Genomic DNA, 9956 nt, shown 5'->3' with positions numbered 1-9956 from the left:
CGCAAACCCCGCCCCGCGCCGAGCCCCGCTCCTTTCCCTGGGTCTCTCTCCCTGCGCGACCGGCGATGAGCCCCGCCCCCACAGCGCCGGGCCCCGCCCCTCCGACTCGCCGCTGAAGCTGGGTCCAGCTTGTGCGAAGCTGAGCGCCGCGTGGCGGGAGAGCCTCGCGGAGCTCAGAGTCCTTCCCGAGGGTGTGGCCGCGAGCGAGGAGCGTCCCCCACGCGGACCCGGCCGGGCAGCACCTCGGGCGCCGCTGGCCGCGGGCACTGCTCACCGCGAGTACCGGGCGGCTGTCCTCCTGCAGTTGGAGCTCAGGAGCTGCCCGGCCCGCCCTGTAACAAGTGCTGACCGCGTGCACCCCGACGGGACCCTGTCACACGGTCAGCCTTCGTCTGTGCCCACCGTGCGTTGGACACCTGGTGGAGAGGCTTTAGGTTGTAGGATCGAGAGACAGGTGGAAATACAAACAACAAGGCGGAATCAGAAAACGGAGTGTGTTAGGGTTGCCCGGCCACCTCGCCCTACACGTGGGGAAACTGGCGGAGAATTGCCCGCTCCGCCCGGCCGCACTGGGGCAGCCAAGGACAGGCTCCACTCCATCTTTCTTGTTTATATTTTTCATGATTGTCAAATAGGGAGTTGGTTTCTGAAAATACTTAAGACTGCGCTTCGGATGCTTCGTTTTAAAATTAAGTGTATTCAGTTGCTGATCCTCATGGCAGGTTTTCATTAGCGATTACTCCCAGCACAAAGCAAAATTAGGAAGTTAGGACATTTCTCTTTGGCCTCTTCTCAGCTACCCTTTCTGAACACACCCCCACCCCCCAACTCCGGCCCGGACCAACCTGGGGCTCAGATAAACTCACATGGAGTCCAGCTTATCACACATCTAGAGAAAAAGACTGTAACTTCCTTGCCTAACTTCCAAAAATCTTAAGGCAGAATCATGTGGTTTTAACTAGTGTGAAGCTTGGTGCCCCCAGGTTTTCTAAGTACTTTAAGTATTGGCCTCATTCCTTCCTTGCTGTGTGCATTTGAGCAAGTTACAAATAACCTCTTTTGACTCAGTTTCCTCAACTGTAAAATATTTTTGCTAAGTATTATACGGGTTAACATACATGTGCTTGGTACTTCTTGTTGTTTTTTAAAATTTCATTGAAGTATAGTTGATTTACAGTGTTGTGTACAGCAAAGTGACTCAGTTATACATATATATTCTTTTCCGTTATGGTTTATCACAGGATATTGAATATAGTTAGTTCCCTGTGCTGTACAGTAGGACCTTGTTGTTTATCCATTCTATATAAAATAGTTTGCATCTGCTAACTCCAAACTCCCAGTCCTTTCCTCCTCCAGCCCCCTCCCCATTGGCAACCACAAGTCTGTTCTCTATGTCTGTGAGTCTGTTTCTGTTTTGTAGACATGATCATTTATGTCATATTTTAGATTCCACATATAAGTGATATCACATGGTATTTGTCTTTCTCTTTCTGACTTACTTCACTTAGTATGATCATCTCTAGGTCCATCCGCGTAGCTGAAAATGTCATTATCTCATTCTCTTTTATGACCGAGTAATATTCCATTGTACATATGTACCACATCTTCTTTATCCATCCCTCTGTTGATGGACACTTAGGTTGTTTCTATGGCTTGGCTGTTGTGAATATTTGGCACCTCTGTTATTAAAGACTTGCTCACCAATGTACCCTAATGTGATCACCATACTGCTTAGCTATAATGAGTGCTAATAAATATGCTAATCATTGAATACTGAAATCAGCCTTTTCTAATGGATTATCCAAGTTTCCCGTGCTTTAATGGTGATTCGCTGTGGAAATGTGAAATGCTCCTTCACCATCATGCCCTGTATGCCAGTCTGCTCGCTGCCTCTTCCAGGGGCCCTGGGGAACCACCGTAACTTTGGTAGCCCCTAGAGTACCGGGCTCCGCCCTGGAAAACGATTTCCTAACTGCCCCTTCCCACCCCCACCTGAGGGTGCAGCCTAGGTGGTTATCAGGAGGTGGCATGCAAGGTGCCCAAGCTGGGCCAAAGGTGGGGGTGCAGTGAGACGTGGGAGGGCACTCAGGAGAGACTGTCTCCTTTATGCTTCCCCCCTCTGTCCTTATTAATCTGGGAGTCCCTTTCCTCCTGTCTTTTCTGGGACAAAGCAAAGTCTAAATAAATAAAATGTCCAAGTTTTCTTTTCTTCTACCTACTTCTCTACCTCCCCAAGTTACTTTGATCTTATTTCCCAGGGCCACGATGGCTGGTCTGGACATTTGATGAGTTTGTTATTTGTTTCATCTCATCTGAATCCCAGTATAAGGTCTAGCCATTCTTAACCTCAGGTGGGCCCCCCCACCCCCACCCCCCGGTCATCTGGATCCACCCTCCTCCACACTGACCGTGTGCCGAGACACATGAGATGATCCTAGTGGATGGAGGCCAGGGAAACTGCCAAACATCCCCCAGTGCAGAGGACAACTCTCCCCCCGCCACACACACCATAGCAAAGGATTGTTCAGCGCAAAAGGATAATAACCCCGGGGTTGAGAGATCATGTCCTACTTTAACTTTATTCCAAGGAGTCTGGCTCCAGGTCAAAATTACACGTGTGATTTTTCAGACCTGACCATAGGCAACTACAGAGTTTTTACCTGGCAGGTCTCACAGGGGTGGGGTCTGCCCTCCCTGCGCTGGACTTGGGACTCGGCCATCGCGCTGCCATTTTCTGGAGGGAGTTAAGCCCCAGACTCAGAAGCCTCCCCACCCACTTCCCCAGCCGTACTTTTGGGCACATCTGTGAGCCCGGCCCAGGCACCTCCATCCCCTTTCTCAGGGTCTCTGCCAAGACCACCTTGTCTGGGGGCCTTGAAGACCTTGCCTCTCCTCTGACTCAGAATCAGTAATTTTCCACTCCTAGGCCTACCCAGGCCCCTCCCAGGCCCCTAGGTCCCGGCAACTCCCCAACTGGCTGCAGAACTAGACACATTATGCAATTATTTGCTTTGCTTTGTCTTTGAATCTAGTAGGCACTTGCTTTTAGAACTGAACGAACAAAAGCAAGTATCAGTTTTGAGCTGACAAACCTAAGTGGTAACTCACAGTAGATAACAGAATAAGGCCTCAGGGACTTTTGTGGACGGCTTGGCAAAGGAAAATGTAACTGGGGTCAAAGTAAACCCCTCCGTTTTGCTCTCAGAGAGTAACTGCGAGTGTGGACCTGGTGCCTGGACTGAGGAGCAGGTGTTAAGATTCCCTGACACTTAAAGCTGCTTAGGTTAGCGTCCAACTGTGCTGTGGCAGATCATGTTCTCCGCATGCTCCCAAAGTTATTTACTTTAACACGTGATTAAGGGCATTTCAGAATGCGCTTTCTCGCACATGTTCAAACCAAGAAGTTACTGAGTTTAGTTTGCAGGAGAGTCCGAATCTCCACTCCTGTAGCTGTGTCCTCACATGCTGGCTTCCTTCTTAAACACGGCTGCAGGCCCCCCCAACCACCACCCAGGAATGTTCGTTGCTGCCCTAATGGTCAAGGGACACAGCCTCTTGGTCCTTGAGACAGGCCAGTCAATGCTGAACCACGGGTGATCATCCGACTGATAGTGATGCGCGGCCACCATGGGCCGCTTCTCATCAGCAAGGAGCCCGGCACTGCATTCAAGGCCTGCCCCGCCCACATCAGTCCTGTGGCCTGACCTGTGAGTCTGCTTTCTCGGACCATCACTCCCAGCATGACATCAATCATGTTCGGTCAGGACAACAGAAACAACACTGGGTATTTCAACAGAGAGAATTGAATAAAAGAAATTGGATAAGCAGGTAAAAAGGCAAAAAAAGAGAACTGAGGCCGCAGAGATAGTAAGGCAGGAAGCAGCACTCAGCCTCAGAGCTGGCAGAACCTGCTGGCAGGGAGGGGTGCCAGGGGCTGCAGCCAAGAGGGGCTGGAGGCAAGGCTGCTGCCTGTGGGAGCTGCCACCTCTGCCAGGTGCGGGCAGGCTGGTTCAGGGTGCAGTGCTGTCAAGACCAGTAGGCGAGCAGGCCCTCCTCCAGCCGCCCAGCTCCTCCAGGCCTCTCGCTGGTGGAGCCTAGCAGGGAGCCAGCTGGCAAAGGGACCTGCAGAGTCTTAGCCCAGCCTCAAAATTCAGAGCTGAGAAGATGGCTCTGAGCTGGGAGACCAGTAAGCAGCACAGCCTCCCTGTCCTCCTTCCCTGAGGATGCCCAGACTCCTTGGTGGCCCCCACGGCCCTCACCATCCGCAATCCCCCCACCCCAGTGTCTGCTGCCCCTGGGAAGCTGCTCGCCATCACTCAGGTGGAACTGGTGATGCCCACTCCCTTATGCTGCTCTGGACCTGCCCAGGGAACCAGGAAAGCCCTGAGCACTTCTCTTTATGTTGACATGTCTGTTCCCCAGACTAAAATTCCTAAGCCCTTGAGGAAAAGAATGGGTTTTCATTATTGTATCTCCAAAGCCAGTGCTGTGGTTGGCACGTAGTAGGTGCTTTAAGAACATCTGTTGAATGAATGAATATGTCTTAAGTGTTTGCCCAATTATGGTTAGCAATATTCTAATCATCAGAGGTCCTACGAAAGATTCACATACAAATTGAAAGCCTTTAAAGGAAGGTAAAGGGCATTGGACTCAAATTGAAAAAAAAAATGTTTCCCAGTCTATAGAAAACTAATATAACTTCCATTTAGTCATTGAATGCATTGGGTAGCTCTTCAGAAAGCTTAAATATCTGGGTGTCTAAAAGCCTCCACCGCTGCGTGAGATGATTAACACATGGAAAACGCTTGTGGTCTGAGACTAGGAGGTGCTTCTATATAGGGCAGAAGTCTTTATTTCACATTTTCTTTGGGAAAGATGGTAGAAACAGCACAACCTACTAAGTTTCCTCCCAGGAAAGGCAGGACCTTCTTTTTTCTGCTCCCTGGAGAATGGAAGGGCTCAAGTGATGTCTTTGGGCTCAGGACTGGCCCAGTGACAACTGTGGAGGCTAAAATAATGCTGACTTACTAATCATTTGAAAGGCACATTAATCAAGGGGCACAGATGTTTTAAGGAGAATGAGGCTGATCTTCTGCCAACTCAGGCAAGGAGACCAGGCAGCCAGGCTGGCCCGGGGGAGGCCACAGGGGGAGCAGAGCTGGGTGTGGGTGACAGGCAGTGGGCAATGAGCTGGAACATGTGAGCACAGGTTGCCCAGCCCCAAGCGGGTGTGACGGGGGCAGGGCTGGCCACGTGCAGCTGGATCTTGGGGCCGAAATTCCCAGCTGGGCACTAGTTTGCCCACAGAGATGGTCACAGCCACACGACAGTAATACAGCCAAGCCGGGGAGATGTCCACCCAGCTAAGTATATTCCATGCAAAACATTGTCTTTAGCTGAGGTAATGTCCTTTCTGCATTTGGGTGAAAAAAGTTTTCTGTAATAAAATGATTCTGATGGGAGATGGCAGGTTTTGTTTTGCTTTTCCCTCTCACTTGGCCACATAAATGGTTGACAAATCTATGTAGGTCACCAAAAAAAAATTTTTTTTTTTGGAGCTGTCGTTGGCGTCTGGAATCCAGAAGTCTGGGAACCATGGAAAGGGCTTGTCCCCGGGGCCCTGTCATGAGTCTTTCCTTAACCGGATGGGAAGAATCGGAGGGGTCCAGGGAGGGCACGCTGCATCCTTGCCTGATGAGATGAAAAAAACAAGCCGGTGAGAATCCGCAGAACTCACTGAGCTGTTCCAGGAACTGAACAGGGAATGCTCGCTCTCTCCCCAAACGCCCTTTTGGGTGAAAAAACACCCATTGGAAAACACTACTGTTACATAAATATTCCAAAAATTGTATTAATCAGAAAAAAATCCTACGGTCTTTAGGAAGAAACAGCTTTAGCATTTTCTGCGGTTTGAGCGGCTGCATGTCCTTTGCTTTTTGAAACTGTGGCTAGAGGCCTGTCCACTGAGTGTTTGGTGGGGAGGGGGCGTTATGCTCAGAAAAGAAAAGAAGCTGGTGTTTTTTTTACCAGTCCTTAATGAACTAAAATTATAAAATCAAAACCAAATGTTCTTCAAGCTTTATGTTCAGTTTATGAGTCTTGCTAACCTAGTCAATGGCCTGATAATGTCAGCAAGTCCAAAGACAGTTCTGTAATCAATGCTCAGCTTGTATATACATTTGACAGATTAAATTCCCCCAAACAACAGCTTTTCTAAACTTGACCAAGTTACGGTAGATAATTCAAGCTGTAATTATGAATGTAATATCTGCTTCTTTCAAACACTTCCACAGGGCACGGTTATAATCCTTGAGGGCAGATTCCCCCTGCACACGTCCGTGTTCTTATCCACCTGATGCATCAGACTTCCAATCCCAGCAAATCAGGTGCCCTGACCCCATCAAACAGGCTAACAGCAGTCGAAGCAGACATAACACAGCATGTGACTTGAAATCTTGCTGCCACAACTGGATACAAGCCAATGTCTACTCAATTGTGGGTAACTTCTCCTCTACGCCTTTCAGTGTTTTCAAACGTCTTGCAGCTAACATATTACTTTTACATTTAAAATGTCTTTGGAAAGTAAAGTTTTCATGGTGGGCTCACAGCAAAAGCAGCTGCAGAGAGTTAAAATATCGGTGGATGGGCGGGAAGGGAGGCTGCAGATGCTGGGGGCTCCCTGTTCACTGGAAATTAGTCATAGACTTGAACTTCCAAACTCCTTCTCTGGAAACTTGTGAAGACAGATGTTTAAGAACTCAATTAATAAAGCTCTACTTTCTGTCCCAGATTTGAGGATGATTCCAAAGAAAACATGTTACGTTCCCTGCCTCTTGTCCAGAGATGTAAATGCTTTCCATTCTGCTGTGTGCTTGCTCGTTGAAAACGCACAGCCCAGAGGTCAGAATGTAAGTAACCAGCGAAGCAGCAGAAACATTGATTTATCCCAGTAATCCCTAGTCAACGTTTTCTGTCCTGAGGTTTCCTTCAGAATTGGTTTATCTTTCATTTGTTACAGGAAAGCTTTCCTCATTTATGAGCTGTTCACCAATTATCCTACCAGATAACAATACTTTCAGATGTCCTAATTCTTAGTACTTTGTTGTCCTTTGTGACATAATTTAAAACTCTGTCTTGGAAGAATTCTTAACTTTTTCAGAGCCCCAGATGATATGAATGGAATAGTATTATCGGTGAGGTCAGTGCATGTTTTTAAACAGTTTAACATGAGAAATAAATATAAAAGCCTCCAGATTTTGTCTTCCCTACTCAGCTTCCCCTGGAATTCTGGTGGACGATTTCTTTCCTAACCCAAACTTACCTGGTTAGGGTCTACTGTTTTGACCATCATGTGAAAAGGAAACCTATTTTGACACTAAATGGAGCCCAGGGTGCGAAGTCTCATCTCGGCAGAGGGCAGCTCGCGCCATCTGCTGGGGACATTAATAGTCCTTCCATCCAGTCATGAAGTAATTGCCTGCAATCTAGTTAGTTCACGACCTGATCACCTTTACTACTTCTGACCGACAATTTTTTTTTTTCTGACCGACAATTATTTGCCTTGAGACCCTCTGTCTTTTAGATTATGTTTCAGAGAAAAGCAAGGTGTAGTTGACCCTAGAGATAAAAATAATTTAAACCAAAACATGCAGCTATCCCAGCCATTATCTGCTCTTATCCTAAAGGATGCTCTAGGAAGGGCTAAGATAATAGGTGTAGTTTGAAAATAGTAGATTTCTTTAGGCTAATCACAGTGGGGGTGGGGTGTGTGTGTGCACGTGTTCCCACCATAATGATGTCCCTCCCTCCCTTTCCTCCTTCCTCCCTTTCTTTCTTTTTTTTCAGCTTTCTGTCTCTCAGTTCTTTCCCTTTTTCCTTCCTTTAATCCTTCCACTCTTATTCCTCTTCCTCCTCCTTTCTTTTCCTTCTCTTCCCCCTCCCTCCATCTCTCTGTCTTTCCCTCTCCTTTTCTAATTAACAAAAACCATTTCTGGAGAATATGCTGTGCGTCCAGAAGAAAGAGCATGAGTGAAACAGCTCTATGAATATCCTTCTGTTGGCAAACTCCCCACCTCCAGTAGTGGCAGAGGACAGTGATGTGCTCTGAGGAAAGACATCTGCCCAGGAACTCAGGGCTCTTGTGGTTCTTGAGTGCTGGGCTGGGAACACCCTGTCACTAGCCTATCTGGTGGGGCCTCTGCAGCCTAGAGGGACAGCAAGGGTGCAGTCTGGGACCTGGCCTTTGGGGTTCAAAACTTGGCCCTGGTCTCGTTGCCAATATCAGTTGTTTCTCTGACCACTATCCAGCCTGCAGAGGTGCTGAGCCCCTGACCTCTCCACTGCCCTGGGAGCACCCCCGTGTGGACACTGGCCTTCGTGACCTGGCCTTCCCTGTGGATGCGGGGTCCACTGCTTTCTCGGCTTGGTTCCAACTGGTTGCTCTTCCAAGCTCCATCCAGCTGCTCCAACTGTGGGTACTTTAATCCTTGCTCTCCTCTGCTTGTGATGGCAGTGTTTCTACACCGATGGCTCCGGCTAGTTCTACCTGCAGGGATTTAAGAAAATCGCTGTGTCTAATATGAACTGGAAACGCAATGAACCAATCCTAGAAGCTCTGGGTCTACTTCTGGATTGTTTTGTTTCTCTTTATAAAAGTATAATCTACCAAGTTGGATAAATTATAGATAGCTTAAGAGAGAAAATTTTCCCTGAATCTCGAAAACATTAAAGAACCAATAATATCCTGAGCAAAAGTCATGAAAGAATCATAATCATTTTTCATCAGGGACTGATAGAATATCCCATAGTTACTAATCTGCTTTATCCCCTCTTATACATGCAACAGTGTTAGAAGGACACTACAAATAATATTGCTACCAATAACGCTTACTGAAAACAAGAATTTGTCTCTGCATTTGTGTTCTCCATTCTTCCGCCATTAAAAAAAAAGCTGTACATCTATCTTGTCAGAGCATATAGCTATTACATACCACTCTCTCTTTTAACCCTAACTTGGTCTTAGTTCAAATGACACTGTGACTTTGATGTTCACCTCTGGTCTTTACAGCAATGTCTCTCCCTAGTCATTCTGATGGTCTGAAGATTGTTTTCTGGGAGAAATCACGGGAACTGAATTCTCTGAATTCCTGCATGTTGATAAGTGTTCTATGACCTTTATACTTGAAATTCACTTTTGCTACATATAAAGTCCATGGCTCACATTTTCTTTCCTTACAAAATCTTAAGTACATGTACTTTGTTCTCTTGTGGCATAAAGCACACTGTCAGAGTTTGATGATAACCTAAATCCTATTCCCTCATAAGTCACTTACTGTTTTTGCCTGGATGCCCAAAGATATTTTCTTTTCATTTTTATTGAAAACCCAATAATTTTACTAGAATATGTCTTGGTGATGAACATTCTGAATTCACAGTCTCAGGTACATAGTGTTTGCCTTCGATATGTTTCAAGTATGCCTATTTTTTTATTTCAGGAACATTTCCTTGAACTGCAGGTTTTAGAACTGTTCTCTCACGTTGCTTTCATCTTCTGGGACTCCTGTTATCTGTGGTTGCTCTTGGCTGTCCTCAATATTTGTTGGCCTCCCTTACACTCATTTGTCTTTCTTCATTTTTAAAAAAATTATAAAGATTTTCTCCTTTTCACTTTACATTTCTCTTAAGGTGTTGTTTTTTATGTTAAGTTCCTTTCATTCCTTTAGTTCAGTCTTTATTTCTTAATGTTTTTCTTTTATTTCTAATTTCTCCTGATTCTGATTTACATTGTCTCTCATTCTCTGAATGTCTTTAGTTTGTTCTGAAGTAGTAGGTGAGTTTTGGTCTGTTTTGTGGGTATGTTTCTGTGGCATGCTTTCATCATCTTCAGGAATGTTATTCTACTTGTCGTTCTCTTTTTTCTGATGATAACTTTGCTGACTTTTGACCTCACTTCTTCC

The sequence above is a fragment of the Kogia breviceps genome, chromosome 15 (assembly GCF_026419965.1).
Source record: "Kogia breviceps isolate mKogBre1 chromosome 15, mKogBre1 haplotype 1, whole genome shotgun sequence".
Lineage (NCBI taxonomy): Eukaryota > Metazoa > Chordata > Mammalia > Artiodactyla > Physeteridae > Kogia > Kogia breviceps.
The sequence above is the reverse complement of the archived record's forward strand: the minus strand, read 5'-3'. Positions refer to the sequence as shown.